This window comes from Penaeus japonicus, unplaced genomic scaffold, assembly GCF_977035675.1.
Source record: "Penaeus japonicus unplaced genomic scaffold, GWHDUDI00000001_assembly GWHDUDI00000043, whole genome shotgun sequence".
NCBI classification, from domain to species: domain Eukaryota; kingdom Metazoa; phylum Arthropoda; class Malacostraca; order Decapoda; family Penaeidae; genus Penaeus; species Penaeus japonicus.
In genome coordinates this window covers 2,999,998-3,022,497 of record NW_028234445.1, presented here as the reverse complement: position 1 = coordinate 3,022,497, position 22,500 = coordinate 2,999,998, and the positions used below count along the sequence as shown (strand labels likewise).

At 44.5% G+C, this 22,500-nt stretch overlaps 1 protein-coding gene and 1 pseudogene across 4 annotated transcripts in view; one reads left to right on the top strand and one right to left on the bottom strand.

Annotated features, from left to right (window-relative positions):
• The window catches only part of LOC122265040 (uncharacterized), a 347,272-nt gene that overhangs the window by 31,467 nt on the left and 293,305 nt on the right, over positions 1-22,500 (bottom strand). The window lies entirely within an intron of this gene.
• LOC147466588 (uncharacterized) lies at positions 16,024-17,999 on the top strand (annotated as a pseudogene).

The window sequence follows — 22,500 nt, the reverse complement described above, 5'->3', positions numbered from 1 at the left end:
GTTGATCGAGATCTCCGTTCCTCTTCCTTCCGTCTCTTCGTGTCCAACGCGGCAGAGTCGGATCCAGAGGCAGCCACCGGGTCAGCCGAGCCAAAGTCTGACTTGTCCCTTGTTTCTTCGTCAAAGGAGTTCCAAATTCCATTTTACGAAAGCGGCAAGATTATATTTGAATATATTGTAAAATATGCGGAGGCGTTTTTACTTTCGTTTATTACCGATGAGAAAAATAACGATAATCCGAGGTAATTCTTGAATCTATATATCTATATCTTTATCTGTCTATATCTATCTATCTATCTATAGACATGATTTTCCAATATTTGGAATGGGAACAAATGAAGTATTCTCCTTTCTCTCGTTATATGCGCAATTTGTTTTCCTTAGTGTAAGGCAGGGGTTCCCAAACTTTTTGTTCCTCAGTACCCCTTAGGCTTTTTATAGGTTCCCATGTACCCCTAACACTAAAAATTAAGCTTAGTAGTAAAAAAGGACATTTTAATATTTTGATATTTATAGATCTACACTGCAGATCAAGCCATGTGAGGTTTATAATAGTAAAAACAAATGGTATTACCTTACACCCAAGAAATTTCAATAAAGGTGGTGCTAATCAACACAAAGAAAATGAGAAAAGTGCAATCTGAGTGCAGATTACAACACCATGTATTGTGCAAGTAATTGTTTCCTTCAGACCAAATGTACCCCCTGAAACGTGCAAATGTACCCCTGGGGGTACATGTACCCCAGTTTGGGAACCCCTGGTGTAAGGCATTGCTTCCTTGGCTTTGCTGTCCCATCCTTTTCAGGAACTGAATTAGTCTGACCTTAAACGGCGCTTCTTCTTGACTCCCTTCAACGCACTTCACGTTAGTCAGTGTCCTTTTCCGCACACTAAAGTTCACTTCATTTGTTTAGTATTTATCAGCATTTTGTTGCCATTGGTATCATCATTATCAACATTTATTGATTTTTATAGAAATCAGTTTTTTCTTTTCTTTTTCTTCCCCCCTCCCCCCATAAAAAATGATTATCTCTATCATTTTCGATTTTCGCCACACCTGCCCTTTAGGCTGAGGAACTCGCAATGTGCTGGCGGGATACGGATTTTCTTTTTCTAACAAATGATTATAATTGTTTAAGCATTAATTCCATTTGCGAATCATGCATGATTTTTATCCCACATGTCAGCTGGGACATGATAAAAACTGTAATCATTGAAACCAAACTCTACAGTCTATGATTAGCAGAATGCAACACTGGTGCTTTTGCGTGCGGCGTTTGGCCATTTCGGACGGAATTGGTCTTAATACTCTACGCTTTTCTGATGTCTCTTACCGGTGGAAAGGGAAGTCCTTTTCATTGTCTATTTCATAGGGATAAAAAAAAGATTGTTCATTGCTGTTCTTATTGATAATGTTGCCCTTCGCACGAAAATGAAGGAAAATAACTAATGGTTAAAGCAACTGGGATGTGAGATGAAGTCAATGAAAGTTAAAAGGAGCGCAGCTGGAGAGAGACACGAGAGGCAGAAGAGAGAGACACGAGAGGCAGAAGAGAGAGACACGAGAGGCAGAAGAGAGAGAGAGACACGAGAGGCAGAAGAGAGAGACACGAGAGGCAGAAGAGAGAGAGAGACACGAGAGGCAGAAGAGAGAGGCAGAAGAGAGAGACACGAGAGGCAGAAGAGAGAGACACGAGAGGCAGAAGAGAGAGAGAGACACGAGAGGCAGAAGAGAGAGAGAGACACGAGAGGCAGAAGAGAGAGACACGAGAGGCAGAAGAGAGAGACACGAGAGGCAGAAGAGAGAGACACGAGAGGCAGAAGAGAGAGACACGAGAGGCAGAAGAGAGAGACACGAGAGGCAGAAGAGAGAGAGAGACACGAGAGGCAGAAGAGAGAGAGAGACACGAGAGGCAGAAGAGAGAGACACGAGAGGCAGAAGAGAGAGACACGAGAGGCAGAAGAGAGAGACACGAGAGGCAGAAGAGAGAGAGAGACACGAGAGGCAGAAGAGAGAGACACGAGAGGCAGAAGAGAGAGACACGAGAGGCAGAAGAGAGAGAGAGACACGAGAGGCAGAAGAGAGAGACACGAGAGGCAGAAGAGAGAGACACGAGAGGCAGAAGAGAGAGACACGAGAGGCAGAAGAGAGAGACACGAGAGGCAGAAGAGAGAGAGAGACACGAGAGGCAGAAGAGAGAGACACGAGAGGCAGAAGAGAGAGAGAGACACGAGAGGCAGAAGAGAGAGACACGAGAGGCAGAAGAGAGAGACACGAGAGGCAGAAGAGAGAGACACGAGAGGCAGAAGAGAGAGAGAGACACGAGAGGCAGAAGAGAGAGACACGAGAGGCAGAAGAGAGAGACACGAGAGGCAGAAGAGAGAGAGAGACACGAGAGGCAGAAGAGAGAGACACGAGAGGCAGAAGAGAGAGAGAGACACGAGAGGCAGAAGAGAGAGACACGAGAGGCAGAAGAGAGAGAGAGAGACACGAGAGGCAGAAGAGAGAGACACGAGAGGCAGAAGAGAGAGAGAGACACGAGAGGCAGAAGAGAGAGACACGAGAGGCAGAAGAGAGAGACACGAGAGGCAGAAGAGAGAGAGAGACACGAGAGGCAGAAGAGAGAGAGAGACACGAGAGGCAGAAGAGAGAGAGAGACACGAGAGGCAGAAGAGAGAGAGAGACACGAGAGGCAGAAGAGAGAGAGAGACACGAGAGGCAGAAGAGAGAGAGAGACACGAGAGGCAGAAGAGAGAGAGAGACACGAGAGGCAGAAGAGAGAGAGAGACACGAGAGGCAGAAGAGAGAGAGAGACACGAGAGGCAGAAGAGAGAGAGAGACACGAGAGGCAGAAGAGAGAGAGAGACACGAGAGGCAGAAGAGAGAGAGAGACACGAGAGGCAGAAGAGAGAGAGAGACACGAGAGGCAGAAGAGAGAGAGAGACACGAGAGGCAGAAGAGAGAGAGAGACACGAGAGGCAGAAGAGAGAGAGAGACACGAGAGGCAGAAGAGAGAGAGAGACACGAGAGGCAGAAGAGAGAGAGAGACACGAGAGGCAGAAGAGAGAGACACGAGAGGCAGAAGAGAGAGAGAGACACGAGAGGCAGAAGAGAGCAAAAATCTTTCCTGAATTCAGTTACCGTTTCGCCAACGAAGAACTTGGAGAGGATAAAGTCGCGTGCATTTATGATGAAAAAGGAATAAATGTTAACACGATATACAACTGAAGAAAAAAACAGGTGATTCGCATTATAATTACCGTTATGCTGTTTATTTTCTCAATATTCTAATCATCTAAACTACAATCTAAATCATCTTGGCATAGAATGCTAATGAGATTCAATCGGACACATGAAATGCACGGGACTTTTAGTTGTTATAAAACCTTTTATCATATATTATCTAATTCATGGAGTATGAATGATATCTGGAGTCATCAGTAGTATTGGTATATTACTTAACTTCAAAAGTCTAAATCCAACGTCATACGTCGTAAGCTCATCTTCTTTAACTTCGAAATTTCAAAAGAAAAGTCCGAAGCAATCAACCAAATCGCGCAGAGTCCTACAGGAGCTTCATTGAGTCACTTCATTATTGGGATTCTCTTGATAGGAGTCGGCTAAGTGCTGCTCTGTGCATGCTGAACCATCAGAAAGAGCGAGATCGTTCTCTCACGAAACGAGGCGTGTCTCGAGTGCATGACGAATGGGTTTTCCTGATGAAAGGCAGACAGAGTCAAACAAAAGAGAAAGTTTCGACGCAACAGGGAAAGGGAGGTCACACTTGGCGGGAATTTACTTCTTAACAGTCAAATGACCGCCATTATAACGGCTCTATTTCTCACATTTCATCGCAGCCTCTCTTGTGGCAGTCATTTCAACCCGAGTCGTTTCAGGAAGGAAATGCTATAGATGCAAGCAGATTTAAGCGGTTGGCTTAAATTAATATTATTACTACCATTTCTATCAAAATTATCACTGCTTTCTCTCTCTCTCTCCCTTTCCTTTTCTTCCGTGTCCTCCAACTCCTCCTTCGAGCCACCGAAGAGCCGTTCATGCTGTTCGGAGTCGCGTTCTAGGACACAAGAGGAGCCACACTGGGTCCCCTTCACGAAGACCCGAGTGGCCTCCTTGATCCGCCTTTTCAGCTCGAGTTCTGCTTCAGCCTTTGGCTTCATTTAAAACTATTTTTTACAATCCGTTGTTTTCCTCTCGACCGGCTTTGTTCCATCCCCCAATTCCCATGCCCTAATTTGCATACGAGGCGATGAAGGATTTCTTACCAAGGACGAGACTGATTGCAATCCTCTTGGGTTGCCGCGGCAATTATATATGTTGTTACTGAGGAGTGGGAGTTAAGATGTTGACATTAGTTATAAGGTGATGGCAATAATCATCACTGAAACAGTTATTTTTATTGTTGCTAATATCATCATTACCACATTATCAATTTCCTTGTTATTATCATTGTTATTGTTATCACTATTGCTATCATTAGTAGTAGTAGCAGTAGTAGTAGTAGTAATAATAGTAGTAGCAATAAAAGCAGAAACGTCATTGTTATCCATTTCACTGTTATTACCACCATCAGTATTATCACTACATCACTATCACTATCAGAACCATCGCCTTTATCGCTACTTCTTCATCGCGTCACTACCAGCACCATCGCCACTACCATTACTTCTTCATCGCGTCACTATCAGCACCATCGCCACTACCATTACTTCTTCATCGCGTCACTATCAGCACCATCGCCACTACCATTACTTCTTCATCGCGTCACTATCAGAACCATCGCCTTTATTGCTACTTCTTCATCACACACTATCAGCACCATCGCCACTACCATTACTTCTTCATCGCGTCACTATCAGCACCATCGCCTTTATCGCTACTTCTTCATCGCGTCACTATCAGCACCATCGCCACTACCATTACTTCTTCATCGCGTCACTATCAGCACCATCGCCTTTATCGTTACTTCTTCATCGCGTCACTATCAGCACCATCGCCACTACCATTACTTCTTCATCGCGTCACTATCAGAACCATCGCCTTTATCGTTACTTCTTCATCGCGTCACTATCAGCACCATCGCCACTACCATTACTTCTTCATCGCGTCACTATCAGAACCATCGCCTTTATCGCTACTTCTTCATCGCGTCACTATCAGCACCATCGCCACTACCATTACTTCTTCATCGCGTCACTATCAGAACCATCGCCTTTATCGCTACTTCTTCATCGCGTCACTATCAGCACCATCGCCACTACCATTACTTCTTCATCGCATCACTATCAGAACCATCGCCTTTATCGCTACTTCTTCATCGCGTCACTATCAGCACCATCGCCACTACCATTACTTCTTCATCGCGTCACTATCAGCACCATCGCCACTACCATTACTTCTTCATCGCGTCACTACCAACACCATCGCCACTACCATTACTTCTTCATCGCGTCACTATCAGCACCATCGCCACTACCATTACTTCTTCATCGCATCACTATCAGAACCATCGCCTTTATCGTTACTTCTTCATCGCGTCACTATCAGAACCATCGCCTTTATCGCTACTTCTTCATCGCGTCACTATCAGCACCATCGCCACTACCATTACTTCTTCATCGCGTCACTATCAGCACCATCGCCACTACCATTACTTCTTCATCGCGTCACTATCAGAACCATCGCCTTTATCGCTACTTCTTCATCGCGTCACTATCAGCACCATCGCCACTACCATTACTTCTTCATCGCATCACTATCAGAACCATCGCCTTTATCGCTACTTCTTCATCGCGTCACTATCAGCACCATCGCCACTACCATTACTTCTTCATCGCGTCACTATCAGCACCATCGCCACTACCATTACTTCTTCATCGCGTCACTACCAACACCATCGCCACTACCATTACTTCTTCATCGCGTCACTATCAGAACCATCGCCTTTATCGTTACTTCTTCATCGCGTCACTATCAGAACCATCGCCACTACCATTACTTCTTCATCGCATCACTATCAGAACCATCGCCTTTATCGTTACTTCTTCATCGCGTCACTATCAGCACCATCGCCACTACCATTACTTCTTCATCGCGTCACTATCAGAACCATCGCCTTTATCGTTACTTCTTCATCGCGTCACTATCAGAACCATCGCCACTACCATTACTTCTTCATCGCGTCACTATCAGAACCATCGCCTTTATCGTTACTTCTTCATCGCGTCACTACCAACACCATCGCCACTACCATTACTTCTTCATCGCGTCACTATCAGAACCATCGCCTTTATCGTTACTTCTTCATCGCGTCACTATCAGAACCATCGCCACTACCATTACTTCTTCATCGCATCACTATCAGAACCATCGCCTTTATCGTTACTTCTTCATCGCGTCACTATCAGCACCATCGCCACTACCATTACTTCTTCATCGCGTCACTATCAGCACCATCGCCACTACCATTACTTCTTCATCGCGTCACTATCAGCACCATCGCCACTACCATTACTTCTTCATCGCGTCACTATCAGCACCATCGCCACTACCATTACTTCTTCATCGCGTCACTATCAGAACCATCGCCACTACCATTACTTCTTCATCGCGTCACTACCAACACCATCGCCACTACCATTACTTCTTCATCGCGTCACTATCAGAACCATCGCCTTTATCGTTACTTCTTCATCGCGTCACTATCAGAACCATCGCCACTACCATTACTTCTTCATCGCATCACTATCAGAACCATCGCCTTTATCGTTACTTCTTCATCGCGTCACTATCAGCACCATCGCCACTACCATTACTTCTTCATCGCGTCACTATCAGAACCATCGCCTTTATCGTTACTTCTTCATCGCGTCACTATCAGCACCATCGCCACTACCATTACTTCTTCATCGCATCACTATCAGAACCATCGCCTTTATCGTTACTTCTTCATCGCGTCACTATCAGCACCATCGCCACTACCATTACTTCTTCATCGCGTCACTATCAGCACCATCGCCACTACCATTACTTCTTCATCGCATCACTATCAGAACCATCGCCTTTATCGTTACTTCTTCATCGCGTCACTATCAGCACCATCGCCACTACCATTACTTCTTCATCGCGTCACTATCAGAACCATCGCCTTTATCGTTACTTCTTCATCGCGTCACTATCAGCACCATCGCCACTACCATTACTTCTTCATCGCATCACTATCAGAACCATCGCCTTTATCGTTACTTCTTCATCGCGTCACTATCAGCACCATCGCCACTACCATTACTTCTTCATCGCGTCACTATCAGCACCATCGCCACTACCATTACTTCTTCATCGCGTCACTATCAGCACCATCGCCTTTATCGCTACTTCTTCATCGCGTCACTATCAGCACCATCGCCACTACCATTACTTCTTCATCGCGTCACTATCAGCACCATCGCCTTTATCGCTACTTCTTCATCGCGTCACTATCAGCACCATCGCCACTACCATTACTTCTTCATCGCGTCACTATCAGCACCATCGCCTTTATCGCTACTTCTTCATCGCGTCACTATCAGCACCATCGCCACTACCATTACTTCTTCATCGCGTCACTATCAGCACCATCGCCTTTATCGCTACTTCTTCATCGCGTCACTATCAGCACCATCGCCACTACCATTACTTCTTCATCGCGTCACTACCAGCACCATCGCCACTACCATTACTTCTTCATCGCGTCACTATCAGCACCATCGCCACTACCATCGCCACAACGAGAAACATTCTAGAGACACGAATGCACAAAAGCCGCGAGCTGGAACCGCGCCATGATGTCTCGACCCTCAGTCGGCTTCTCGTCCTGCGGCTCTCATGCTCGTTGTTGACTTTAGCCATTGCAGTGCAATGCATCTCTCCAGAAATGGCGAGAGAATATTGTTTGTTGCCAGATGAATGTGATAACGCCAACAGGAAACATGCTAATGAATACTACGGCTGTGCTCTCTCTCTCTCTCGCTCTCTCTGTCGAATAGTGTGTGTCTGTGTGCTCTCTCTCTCTCTCGCTCTCTCTGTCGAATAGTGTGTGTCTGTGTGCTCTCTCTCTCTCTCGCTCTCTCTGTCGAATAGCGTGTGTCTGTGTGCTCTCTCTCTCTCTCGCTCTCTCTGTCGAATAGCGTGTGTCTGTGTGCTCTCTCTCTCTCTCGCTCTCTCTGTCGAATAGCGTGTGTCTGTGTGCTCTCTCTCTCTCTCGCTCTCTCTGTCGAATAGTGTGTGTCTGTGTGCTCTCTCTCTCTCTCGCTCTCTCTGTCGAATAGCGTGTGTCTGTGTGCTCTCTCTCTCTCTCGCTCTCTCTGTCGAATAGCGTGTGTCTGTGTGCTCTCTCTCTCTCTCGCTCTCTCTGTCGAATAGCGTGTGTCTGTGTGCTCTCTCTCTCTCTCGCTCTCTCTGTCGAATAGTGTGTGTCTGTGTGCTCTCTCTCTCTCTCGCTCTCTCTGTCGAATAGCGTGTGTCTGTGTGCTCTCTCTCTCCCTCGCTCTCTCTGTCGAATAGCGTGTGTCTGTGTGCTCTCTCTCTCTCTCGCTCTCTCTGTCGAATAGCGTGTGTCTGTGTGCTCTCTCTCTCTCTCGCTCTCTCTGTCGAATAGCGTGTGTCTGTGTGCTCTCTCTCTCTCTCGCTCTCTCTGTCGAATAGTGTGTGTCTGTGTGCTCTCTCTCTCTCTCGCGCTCTCTCTGTCGAATAGCGTGTGTCTGTGTGCTCTCTCTCTCTCTCGCTCTCTCTGTCGAATAGTGTGTGTCTGTGTGCTCTCTCTCTCTCTCGCTCTCTCTGTCGAATAGCGTGTGTCTGTGTGCTCTCTCTCTCTCTCGCTCTCTCTGTCGAATAGTGTGTGTCTGTGTGCTCTCTCTCTCTCTCTGTCGAATAGTGTGTGTCTGTGTGCTCTCTCTCTCTCTCGCTCTCTCTGTCGAATAGCGTGTGTCTGTGTGCTCTCTCTCTCTCTCGCTCTCTCTGTCGAATAGCGTGTGTCTGTGTGCTCTCTCTCTCTCTCGCTCTCTCTGTCGAATAGCGTGTGTCTGTGTGCTCTCTCGCTCTCTCTGTCGAATAGCGTGTGTCTGTGTGCTCTCTCTCTCTCTCGCTCTCTCTGTCGAATAGCGTGTGTCTGTGTGCTCTCTCTCTCTCTCGCTCTCTCTGTCGAATAGTGTGTGTCTGTGTGCTCTCTCTCTCTCTCGCTCTCTCTGTCGAATAGCGTGTGTCTGTGTGCTCTCTCTCTCTCTCGCTCTCTCTGTCGAATAGCGTGTGTCTGTGTGCTCTCTCTCTCTCTCGCTCTCTCTGTCGAATAGCGTGTGTCTGTGTGCTCTCTCTCTCTCTCGCTCTCTCTGTCGAATAGCGTGTGTCTGTGTGCTCTCTCTCTCTCTCGCTCTCTCTGTCGAATAGTGTGTGTCTGTGTGCTCTCTCTCTCTCTCGCTCTCTCTGTCGAATAGCGTGTGTCTGTGTGCTCTCTCTCTCTCTCGCTCTCTCTGTCGAATAGCGTGTGTCTGTGTGCTCTCTCTCTCTCTCGCTCTCTCTGTCGAATAGCGTGTGTCTGTGTGCTCGTCATCCTCCAACGACATCGAATTCTTGTAAATCTTCCGACAACCATGCACGGTTGATGACCCTTAATGAAGAGAAGGGAAAAAGCAGTATATACATATATATATATATATATATATATATATATATATATATATATATATATATATATATATATAAACAACATGAGTAAGGAATACAGGAGTTACGAGTTTTGCCTCCGCGTCTGAGGGCCACCCAACAAGACTGAAGGCGATTGAAGTTCCTGACTGAGGACCCGGTTCGGGCTTAACCTACAAATAAACCATCTGGCGACTCAAATCACGCTGACATTAAGCCGTGTTAGTATGAATTAACCTACAAATAAACCATCTGGCGACTCAAATCACACTGACATTAAGCCGTGTTAGTATGAATTAACCTACAAATAAACCATCTGGCGACTCAAATCACACTGACATTAAGCCGTGTTAGTATGAATTAACCTACAAATAAACCATCTGGCGACTCAAATCACACTGACATTAAGCCGTGTTAGTATGAATTAACCTACAAATAAACCATCTGGCGACTCAAATCACACTGACATTAAGCCGTGTTAGTATGAATTAACCTACAAATAAACCATCTGGCGACTCAAATCACACTGACATTAAGCCGTGTTAGTATGAATTAACCTACAAATAAACCATCTGGCGACTCAAATCACACTGACATTAAGCCGTGTTAGTATGAATTAACCTACAAATAAACCATCTGGCGACTCAAATCACACTGACATTAAGCCGTGTTAGTATGAATTAACCTACAAATAAACCATCTGGCGACTCAAATCACACTGACATTAAGCCGTGTTAGTATGAATTAACCTACAAATAAACCATCTGGCGACTCAAATCACACTGACATTAAGCCGTGTTAGTATGAATTAACCTACAAATAAACCATCTGGCGACTCAAATCACACTGACATTAAGCCGTGTTAGTATGAATTAACCTACAAATAAACCATCTAGCGACTCAAATCACACTGACATTAAGCCGTGTTAGTATGAATTAACCTACAAATAAACCATCTGGCGACTCAAATCACACTGACATTAAGCCGTGTTAGTATGAATTAACCTACAAATAAACCATCTGGCGACTCAAATCACACTGACATTAAGCCGTGTTAGTATGAATTAACCTACAAATAAACCATCTGGCGACTCAAATCACACTGACATTAAGCCGTGTTAGTATGAATTAACCTACAAATAAACCATCTGGCGACTCAAATCACACTGACATTAAGCCGTGTTAGTATGAATTAACCATCGAAAGAAGAGTGCTCGTAGGATGAGCCCACGGACTGATGACTTGCAGGACTTGTGAGCAGAAACGAAGGCAGAAAAAGAGGTGTAAGTTAAGACGATTTGCCGACACCGCTTTGAATGATTTAATTTCCACAAATCAAAATATTTCGAACACATAAATCCTTTTTGTAACACGTGGCCGGAGAAATTAATGGCGATTTCTTAACCTATTTGTTTATGGGGCTTTATAGAACATTCAGATGCAAATATATGTTCATACCGATGCAATGACTTTGCTAAATTACGGCTCAAACCAATAAGTTCGACGTATTTATCCATTATAGTACAAGTTTCTAAATATAACCCATGGCTTGCCATGTCCAGCTTCATAGTAACGATATTTCAATGGTAGATGTGGAATTTGGAAAAGTAATTGTTTTAAAGGTACAATGCGAACTCTTATGAGCCATTACTGTAGCTACATTATTCTTTGTTATAGAAATTTGTTGTAGAAAAACAAGACATGAAAACTGTGCCTCAACTGCTCCCACCTTTCGAAGGATCATGAATTTCTCTCATCAAACCGAAACATTCTCATGCACTTAGGATCCATGCACACCTTTCGAAGGATCATGAATTTCTCTCATCAAACCGAAACATTCTCATGCACTTAGGATCCATGCACACCTTTCGAAGGATCATGAATTTCTCTCATCAAACCGAAACATTCTCATGCACTTAGGATCCATGCACACCTTTCCGATCGAGCGAGATTTCCTGCGTCGTCGCTCGGTTTGCTTCCTTGATCAGCTGACTGCATCTCGCTTTCTCTCTCTCTCACTTCTCCTTCATTCATTTTAGAGATCTTAGAAAATCATTTTAGAGATAGAGAGAGAGAGAGAGAGAGAGAGAGAGAGAGAGAGAGAGAGAGAGAGAGAGAGAGAGAGAGAGAGAGAGAGAAAGAGGGAGAGAGAGAGAGAGAGAGAGAGAGAAAGAGGGAGAGAGAGAGAGAGAGAGAGAGAGAGAGAGAGAAAAGAGGGAGAGAGAGAGAGAGAAAGAGAGAGAGAGAGAGAGAGAGAGAAAGAGGGAGAGAGAGAGAGAGAGAGAGAGAGAGAGAGAGAGAGAGAGAGAGAGAGAGAGAGAGAGAGAGAGAGAGAGGATGAGGCCAAAGTCCAAGAAAAGTAAGACGTAACTAGACTGCCATACAGCACAGTGATAGAAGAAAAAGCCCAGCGAAATTCAACGCCGAGGAAGGAGGGCCCTGGAAAGCCCCTTCATCTGCTTCTTATTGCGGGAGAAAAAGTTCCGACAGGATGCGAATCCTCTTCCCCAGACCTCCTGAATATCCTGAATGAGAGAGAATTGCATCCCAGAATTAGGAGCTGTGGTCAGGGACTCAAATCTTCTGGTGGAAGTTACGAGCGAGGGCCTTGGTGTATGATACCATGGCGTCCGGCTCGTCTTTCGTTGATGATGGATATATAACACTGAAGTAAAGGGAAGCTGACCATTTCTAGCACTGGAAGATGATACTGGCACCGATTTTGTTTTTTTTCTTTTTTTTATAGAAAAGTAAGGGGCAGTTGATAGTTGTTAACTAATTTGCCTTGCACTTATGGTCGTAACTGTAAGCAAAATGTTGATTAATAGCCTGCCATGCAGCGTAAAATGGTAATTTTCGTTACGTGGCTACTTTAGGTGAGCCTCGATTATACTCATTATTTCCTTTTCATAATCCATCAATATTTTGCGCGTGAACTCATCATATGACTTTTTATTATTATTATTATTATTATCATTATTATTTTTTTTCCTCAATAATGAAACTAACTCCGGTGGACTGCTCAAACGCACACAGCTGCCACTCTTCCATCGCGAGTGGAAAATGCTGCTCCTCTTCAAACCCATTTGTTGACTGAAATGTTCGCCTTCGCAGGTCCTCACTGACGCGCCCTCTGTCGCTGATCTTCTCACAGGGCGTTGGATGCCCTCAGCTGACGCCACACCAGCCGCTGACAGATCATCTAGAATGACATATCGGTGTATGAAACGCATATTGTTGGCACTGTGCCTCGACACCAAAAGTCAATATATCCTCACATAAGTATGTACAAAGGGCAAGGAGTTTTAAAGGTATTTTTGGTGATGATAAAGCACACAATATCAGTTCGATCTTCTCAATGCAGCGCAAGTAGACTCATGGTGTATTTCGGGTCATGGAATGTTTGTTTCTGTTAAGGCAAAGAGATATAATTCGTCCTATTCATATTATATAAAAACATTTACTGATGACTAGGCCTGCCAATGGTTCCAAAGGTCGAAGGTATTATGTTCTGTTATTTAGGGGAAATCCCGAAAGTAAATTCCCTGTGCATGCGTTTGTTTGTTTGTTTGTTGTTCGTTGCATGCGTTTGTTTTCGTTTTATAAAGCAGTTGATCGTCTCTCTCTCCTTTGCTCTAGATGAGTTGTCGGTAGAATTATGATAATAATCAATCGAGGAAATCAAATGCAACCTTGCAGGGGAGAGACCCATCTTTTTTCACAGTAATTCACATAAACAGAGGAAAGAACTCAAAGGAAATAATATGTAGGAGAAGAAGTACAAGTTGAAGTGTCAAATGAATTGAAATGAAGTGTCTCTTCATAGGAGAAAAAGAGGAAGGGAAATAGCTAGAAAAGATAGAAGAGAGAGAGAGAGATAAAAAAAAAAAAAAAATAGGAATAGGAGACACTAAATACGAGTGAGACTTGTGGGGGACGAGGGAGAGAAAAGGAATGAATCTCGACGTTTCTCTCGCCTCGCTTTCTACCAATTGACTTTTGACTTACAATTCCGTCCTCCTTGCTTGAACGCAATTTTCTGTATCAGGTTTTATGTCAGACCGTTCACTTCAATTTTGTCTGTATGTCTGTTTGTCCCCCCACCACCCTCTCTCTCTCTCTCTCTCTCTCTCTCTCTCTCTCTCTCTCTCTCTCTCTCTCTCTCTATATATATATATATATATATATATATATATATATATATATATATATATATATATATATATATATATATATATATATATATATATATATATACACATATGTACACATACTGTACATATACTTGAACATATAAGAAAAATAATAAAAATCAACTAAAAGAACAGAAGTAAATTTTAATAAAATGAGCAATACTTAAAAGCCAATACATCGAGCAATACCAAAATGAAATAAAAATAAATTTTAAAAAGGTTGATAATAACAAATTTAATAACAAATAAACGCAGAGCATTATTATTTTAATAAAACCCGTCCTATCTATCTGTCTATCTATCTATCTATCTATCTATCTATCTATCTATCTATATATATATATATATATATATATATATATATATATATGTATATATATACACATATATATACACACACATATACATGTACATATATTATAATTATATTTTTATAGATAATATTATGCTACAGAAGCACCCTCGAAGAGCCACGTCCGACTTCTTGCAACATTGGCCTCATGATCGAGATGGGAAAATAGGATCGAAAACCGACCTCGAAGATGATTCCGACGAGGGAGCCATGAGAGACGATGACCTTGGGAAGAAGAGGCGTCGTCGCTCACGAGTCGGAATGGGAATGGGAACCGGAGGCGGCGTCCGATTCCTGTCCTCGGACTGACTTCGCAAAGCGATGACGTCATGGTCTGTCGTTGGACATTGACTCTGAATCTTCACTTTTATCTTTATTCGGAAATAATTCTTTTATGATGATGAAAACGCCTTGGTTAACCTTTTCCGCGCACACACACGCGCACGTCCGGCAGAACTCTACACGAGAAACTGTTTACCTGCCATCAAGAAAAAAATATCAATATATATATTCTCTGGCGTCCCTCGAGGTACAATATGGCTATGTTACGTTAATCACAGACTGCATGCAAATGCTGCCCTTGTTGCTCGCGCTTTGACGGAACCACACCGTAGAGTTTGTATACTGAGCCCTACGAGTGGCATTGGCAGCGCTCCCCATCGTTTGGCTAAATGTCTGGCTAAACCCCTCTCAGGCGCCATGGGAATTATCAGTGATTCCCACCTCAGGAATTCTGACGATCTCATCAAACGACTCCAAAATTCTAGGTGCAAAAATAAGAAGCTGGCTAGTTTTGACGTCAAATCCCTCTTCACCAATGTTCCCACTGACGGAGCCGTCCGAACAGCTGAAAGGGTCGTCAGCACCATGGAAGATAGTTTACTCCCGCTGCCTGAACACGACTTCATAGAACTCGTGAAACTGTGCGTGAGCTTCGGGTCTTTCGAGTTTGCAGGAGAGGAGTATCGACAGGTCAGCGGTCTCGCTATGGGCTCACCACTAAGCGCGGTTCTGGCCTGCCTCTTCATGGAAACACTAGAAAAAGACCACTATATGAGCATAATCGGCAGACGTTCGACTTGGCTTCGATACGTAGATGACGTCCTGGATTCAGCACCAGGATCAGTGAACATCGAGCCGACGTCCGACACCACAGAACATCCAACGCCATGGTGGTACACGTAGATGAAGCGGGACATCTACCGGATTGGAAACGGGCCAGAGTGATCCATGAAGGATTAAATCAATTAAAAAGAAAAATGATGGAAGCTGCATACATCGCGACGGAGGAGAACATGAACACAGCGTCAGGTCGCTTCAAATTATCGAAGGTCGCGGCAACGTCTATCAGGCGGACAACGAGCGAGAGGTCACGGGAATCAGCTGGGTCGTCAGCTCTTGACTAATATATATATGTTCCTGTTTACTTGATGTCCGAGGGCTCTCAGGACCTTGTTAGATCCAAGGTTTTTGTGGTTGTTTGAGGTAATTCGTATTGAGAGATTTGACACGCGCTGATACCTCTGCTAACAGCCTGACCTGGCCCTTGGTGATATCCTCTGGATACTCGCCAATACCTGCTTGCAGCTAGTGGGTTATTTGCCAGTCTAGAGGACTCGCAAATAATTCGCGACGCACTGTACAGTGGATTGTTTTACTGCGAGGGATCCGGTCAGGCACATAAGGGTTAATTCCCGCCTGACAAGGCCTTGTGCCTGCCCGGCCCTAACACACAAAGACGGTTCAACTGTACAGTGTGCTTCTCCTTTTTTGAGACCATTACCGCACCTTTCAAACCTGTCATTGATTAGCATCTTGCTAGACACCCCCTCACCCATCATCTTCACCCTCACGGCATGCTACCATGGGTCACGTGATCAAATTATCATATTCTGGGGAGCCTATCTCCTGTGAGGTGGCTCTCCAGAAAATCTTCTCCATCACAGAAGTAGCAGTGACTCATTGCTTCAAAGTACACAAAGGCTATAAAGTTGTTGTTGCCAAGCAAGAACAACTGACCCCATTCCTCTCGACTCAAGGCCAAAGAAAACTCGCTGATCATGGTTTCAGACCGGTCGCCTCACCTGAAACGAAGGCTAAATGCACGGTCGTGGCTAAAAAGATCGACAGGACAATCCTGCCACGATCGTGCGAAGCCATCCAGGCCGAGGTAGCGAAAATGAACGAAGTCAATGTCCTCGACGTTTACAAACCGCCCGAGTCACGAATCGTAAAGATTCGATGCTCGGCGCCAGAGGAAGCACAGAAGCTTTTGACTCGTGGGATCGTGATGTTTAACACGTCCGTCCCGACTTACAATATAGAGCCTGAGTGCTTTGTCCAGGTAGATCAATGCTTGAAGTGTTACAGACTCGATCGCCTTAAACATACATGCAAATTCGAGCAGAGATGCAGCAGGTGCGGTGACATTGGCCACTTCTTTGCTACCTGTAGCAAAGAAACCAAGTGCTGCAATTGCGGGGGGCAACACGTCGCTGTTAGCGGGTCTTGCCCAAAGAGAAAAGACATAATCAAGACGAAAAGACAAACACTTAAACAAAACAAAAACACGACGACATACGCAACAATCACAAAACCCTTGCAAACAAGTACACCTACCACAAACAAAACAAACATCCCCTCAGGTACCACAATGCCTGTACCTCACTTCCCCCACACCTCACTTACACCTAACAACAACCCTAAACTACAAACCATACTACACGTTGCTTTAATAGCAGCCAAATACAACGCCACACAATTCAGCAAAATACTCCCCATCATGTTACAGAAAACGGTTTCCCAAGCAGTGTGATCCCTGAGGAGATCTTTACAGACGAAAACCTATACATTCCACAGTATGCACAAACAAACACAAACACTGAGGTCAGAGAGGCGACCATGACATCACCTCAGCCCTCTACCTCACACACACAGCTACACACCCCCAAACCACAACGCAAACAAAAACAAACTGAACAAGAAAACACTACAAAAACATCCGAGCACAAACGCAAACATACTTCACCACTAAACATGCACCAGAAGAAAGACCGAAAAGACCCGATGCTCCCGGAGCCCGCGGCTCCCCGGGTCCACGATAACACCATCGTGGACTCCGATAGTAGCAGTGGCTGCCTCGAGATCGATCTCGCTCCCGAGAACGATCTCGGGGAAGCCCTTCTGCCTGCCCCCCTTCTGGGGGCGGCAACAGTTCTCCCTGACAGGGGAACACTCGGGGGACGCGGAAGTATCGGGAATTGGTCCGCCGATTCCCGGGAATTCCGGGTCTCCCCCTCCCAGGAGTCCCTTCCTGACCCGGCCGAGCTCGCGCCCGGCAAAGAGGGCGAGACGTCTCCCTCGGGAGACACTCGTCCTCGCTCTCATCGATTCCGGGAGCAACAAACACCTTTCAAGGTCAAGCCTAACATCGCTCACTCTCCTTGATTGGTATGCTAACAGTCGTTCAAGCGAATGTAAGATCGTTTTTTGCTATTAGAAATCTTTTTTACGATTTTCTAGATCGGGAACGTCCTGACGTCGTTCTTTTAAATTCCACCTCTATTACTAACTCCTATGCTATTAAAAACTTCGGCTACACGTCAAGACAATCACGAGACGGATTGTTTGTAGGGTCATGCATTCTCGTTAAATCCACCATCCATCACGAGTTCATTTCACCTCCATTCATTCATCAAGATTTCATGGCTGTAAAGCTATTCACCCAGCAAGGCCCTATAATGATTTCTACTGCTTATATCAGACCTAATTCAAATTTACCTTAAGCAGATTTCAATAAGCTTTTTAGCTTCACAAATCTCCCAGTTTTCTTTGCCGGCGACCTGAACGCTAATCACCACGCCTTTCACCACACAAGCAACAACGAACACGGTAGGCAGCTCTTGTCTATTTTCCAAACAAAAACACTGCACTACATAGGACCCGACTTCTTCACGTCATACACAGGCAGAGGCAAGGGCCGCCCTGATCTCGTTTTCGGGAACAGAGCGGCACTTGCCTTCCACACACACGTACAACCAGGTCCGAACATCGGGTCGGACCACATACCTGTCATCCTTAAGCTTTCCACATCACCTATACAAAACAAAGGAACTCGGTCATTCCGGTATAAACAAGCAAACTGGGACGAATTTAAAAATTACCTTTCAGCAGAAGATTTTGATTTTGAGCTTAATGGGGAAAATACCCACGAAATAGATAGGCACTGGAACCATCTCTTTGCGTGGGGATCAGCTGCTATGCTGCACTCCATTCCAAGGGAGCGTTACAAAACACGCAAATCGTTTCATCCTCTGAGAGAACAAAGCGTCTCCTGACCTGCTACAGAAATCGTTTTATTCAAAGTTTGCATCGATTACATCGAGTCCGGTGGGACCTCTCTATCCTCAGAAACCATGTCATAGATAGTTTTGATAATGACCGCAAAATTCATTGGGAAAACTTAATTAAAGAAACAGAAGGTATGAGAGTTCGCAATCCACGGGAATTTTGGCAGAAGATCCGCCAACTTCGCGGCAGTAACTTTCCCCCATTCAGTCACCTCATCAAGGATAATAATATTATTTCGGATCCCGTGGATGTAATTAAAATTTTTCATGATCACTGGCAATCTGTATTCTGTCCACATCAACCCCACCCCCTTTTTAATGAACATTTTCAAACCATCACCACCTGGAGCAATAACAACAGGATAGAAACAGAACCAGAGCAGATTATCCACCTGGATAATCTGGACGACACATGCGAACTCAGTGCTCCCATCTTGCTGGAGGAGATTAAACAAATAATAATGATGTATTCATCGGGATTATGTTGAGCCTTTCATGTAGCTGTATTGCCGAGGGTATGTTTGGGTAACGGACACCTGATGCCCAAATCAATGCTTTGTTCTGTACCGCCTGTATTTTTAACATGAGCGATTTGGAGATGGTGTTTAGCGGTACTGGTGGGTATTCCAAAATAGGTCTAATTAAGGCTTTGTATAGATGAAGTTTTGTTTTTTCAGTACAAGCCGAGAATCTCTTACACATGGTGAGCTGTTTGTTTGCGAGTCTTGTTCTCTCTTTGACGTGAGGAGCGAATCCTCTGCAGCCTATTTGGAGGCCGAGTAACTTGCCGTTTTGGCTGAAAGGAATCTCGTTGTTGTCAGTTAAGATTGGTAGTGGTGCAAGCTTGGCAGCCGATATCATTTGAAATTTTTGTTTATTTGTTTTGATTTTCCAATCTTTTTCAAATTTGTTGATTGAGGCTATAGCATTATGGGTTTGGAGGGCCATGATTATTTTAGATTTGCTCGGATGTGTTATTATTTGGGTTATATCGTCTGCATAGGCAATGTACGTATGGTGGAGTGTTGGTGGAGGCAAAGGAGAGGTATACATAATGTAGAGTGTGGGCGAGATGACGCTTCCTTGTGGGACACCGCTTTTGAGGTCGATCTCGTTGCCAAGGATGCTATCGATCTTGATGTGACCTTTACGGTCTTTCAGAAAGCTACTTAGTAATTTCGTGAGTGGGTCGGGCATTTGTGCGTCTATTAATCCTTGGTGCCAAACCTTGTCAAAGGCTTTGGATACGTCTCTGAGGATGACGTGACATTGTTTTTTGAGGGCAACTGCATTGGCTATATTTTCATATGCAATGGCTATTGCACTTGTGGTCCCCTTTCCTCTTCTGAAACCGTATTGGTTTTCGTTTAATATATTGCGGTCGTCAAGATGGCTCATTAGTCGGGTGTTAATGAATTTTTCAAATATCTTGCCTGGAATTTCGAGGAGAGAAATCGGACGGAAGTTTTCAGGTCTGTTTGGTGGCTTGCCAGACTTAGGAATAAGAGTGATGGTGGCAACTTTAAAGGGTTTTGGAAAGTACCCGGCGGCTAGTGAGGCATTGAATAGATTTTTAAGTTTAATGAGAGAGTTCTCAGGAATGTTAATGAGATCAGTCTTATTTATTTTGCTTTTCCCTGCAGCTTTGTTTTTCATTTTTTTAATAGTTGTTTTAATTTCCTCCACCGTTATTTCTGCAATTAGGTGGTTTTCGTTGGAGAGCTTGCTGAAATCTATTCGATCATCTGGGTTGGTCTTATTTGGGAATAGTTGGAGATCTCTTAGGACCACCTGCTCGTGTTGTTGGTTGAACATTAAATTCTCCTCTTCCGAGATGTTAAAAATTTTGCTCCAATATCTGTTTAAAATCTTTTCTTTGCCATCTGTATCAAATATTTTCCTGTTGTTTGCATCCAGGATGTATGGGGAGAATGAATTATTATTTCCTCTCATTTGGTGAATCTTCCGCCAAAAGGTTGCCGGATCATTCGTGTTATTGGAGACTTCCGTGGTCAATTGGTCCCAAGTTTGCTGCGAGATAGATTTGGCAATTTCTCGGATTTCAATTTGGAGTTGCCTATATTGGTTCCTTAGTTCTGTGGTCCATCCTGTTCTTTCAGCTCGAGTTTTTAGGTTTTCGTAAATGGCTTTCCTTTGGTTGAGATCTCCATTTGTTTTGTGGTGGATGATGGCACGAAAGGTTGTTTTTGGAATGCTTTGTTCTTTTGCCTCTTTCATTTCTTTTAGCCAATTTTCTGCTTCGGTGTCTAATGCAGAGTGATGTTGATGTTCGAGGTTGGTTCTCGGGGAGTTACTTAGTATTTCTTTAAACTTTTCCCAGTCCGCATTTTTGTATTTGTATCGTGGTTGCGTGGGGACCATGATGGGCGATGTAGAGAGGATGACATGAATCGGCAGATGGTCACTTGTTGTTAGTGGACCTTGTTTTAGGTAAGCATTAAGGTGACCGTGTTTGTTGGCAATGACAAGGTCAGGGGTGGAAGCTGCATTTTGCGTGATAAAGGTTGCAAAATGTGGACCAAGGATAATTGCTTGCCCATTGTTTATGAATTCTGCCAGTCTGGAGCCCACCTCATTGTTGTTATTATGTCCGAGGATTCGGTGTCTGGCATTTAAGTCTCCCAAGAGATAAACAGGTTTATCGATTCTTAGTAGACGCAAGAAATCAGGATATGGTAGAAAGGGCCTTCTTGGTGGTAGATACGAGGTGGCTATGATGATAGGCCCCTCTGCAGTATCTATCTGGATTGCCAGCATCTCTGATTGGAAATCGTCAATGATACGATGTTTTATGCCTTGTTTGATAGCTATGGCTACTCCGTCGTTCAGTTCTCCGGATTTATTGGAATTATACGTATTGTATTGGTAGAGTTTGAGTCCCTCCGTCTCTTTTTGCCGTGGCTGTTAATAAGGATGATGTCCGGGTCAATCTCCCGATAGGCATTAGCCAACTCTCTCGATCTTTCGGTACTCCAATGTCGTACATTGTGTTGCAGGATATTAAGCCTTGTCATTTTAATTAGTTTTCTTTTTATCCTCTGGCCTTTCTTTTGTTTCCTCATACCCATTCCTGATCTTTTTAAGGTTTTTGGCTTCTTCAGTCAGTTTGAAATTTAGTTCGATTTCACCTTGTTTTAAATGTTTTAGTATTTTTGTTTCGGAGTTTGCTGTTTGGAACATAGGGTTATTGAAAGTATATTTGATGGCTCCCTTTTTTATTTCTTCTCCTATGTGTTTCCTGCTTTTATTATTATATTTCTTTGGGTCTTCTGCATGAAGACGTAAGCCCAGTACTTTGGGATCGATTGGGGTGCCGTCGTCCAGCTTCTTGTAATCTGTTTTTTGAGAAGCTGAGTGATATGTCGGCACTGCTTGTGCCACACAGTGACTGGGTCCTGGTGCGGATTCGTCGATCACAAGCTCCTCCTCCTCCATCTCGATCCCCTGTGTACCGACGATATCAATCTGGGTATCGAGCGCCCTTTGGTGTGATGTGGTGCTGCTGGCGAGGCTCTCCTGTGAGGATGCTCCTGCTATCAAGGTGCGTGTTTTTGTGCTGAGTGGTAGGGCCTGCAGTTTGTGCAGGTGGTAGCTTGGTATTTGTGTCGTTTCTCTTTTGGTATGATTGGTCTCGCTCTCCTGTCTGAGTGTTTCTTGCTGCAGGAATTACTCGGAAGATCCTGTGTGAGTCAACATCATTGCCAAGATTAACGGGAGGAAGTCCAGCTCGCTCAAGGCCTTTCTTTAGTTCAGCCTCGAAACACCCGGGGGTGCCGAGGTTTAGGAGATGGGCATGTAGGAGGATGGTGAGGATCTGAGTTGATAGGGAGTCAGAAAGCTGGAGGATGTTCATCTGGGTAGCTTCCTTGACTACATCTAGAGTTTCGGAG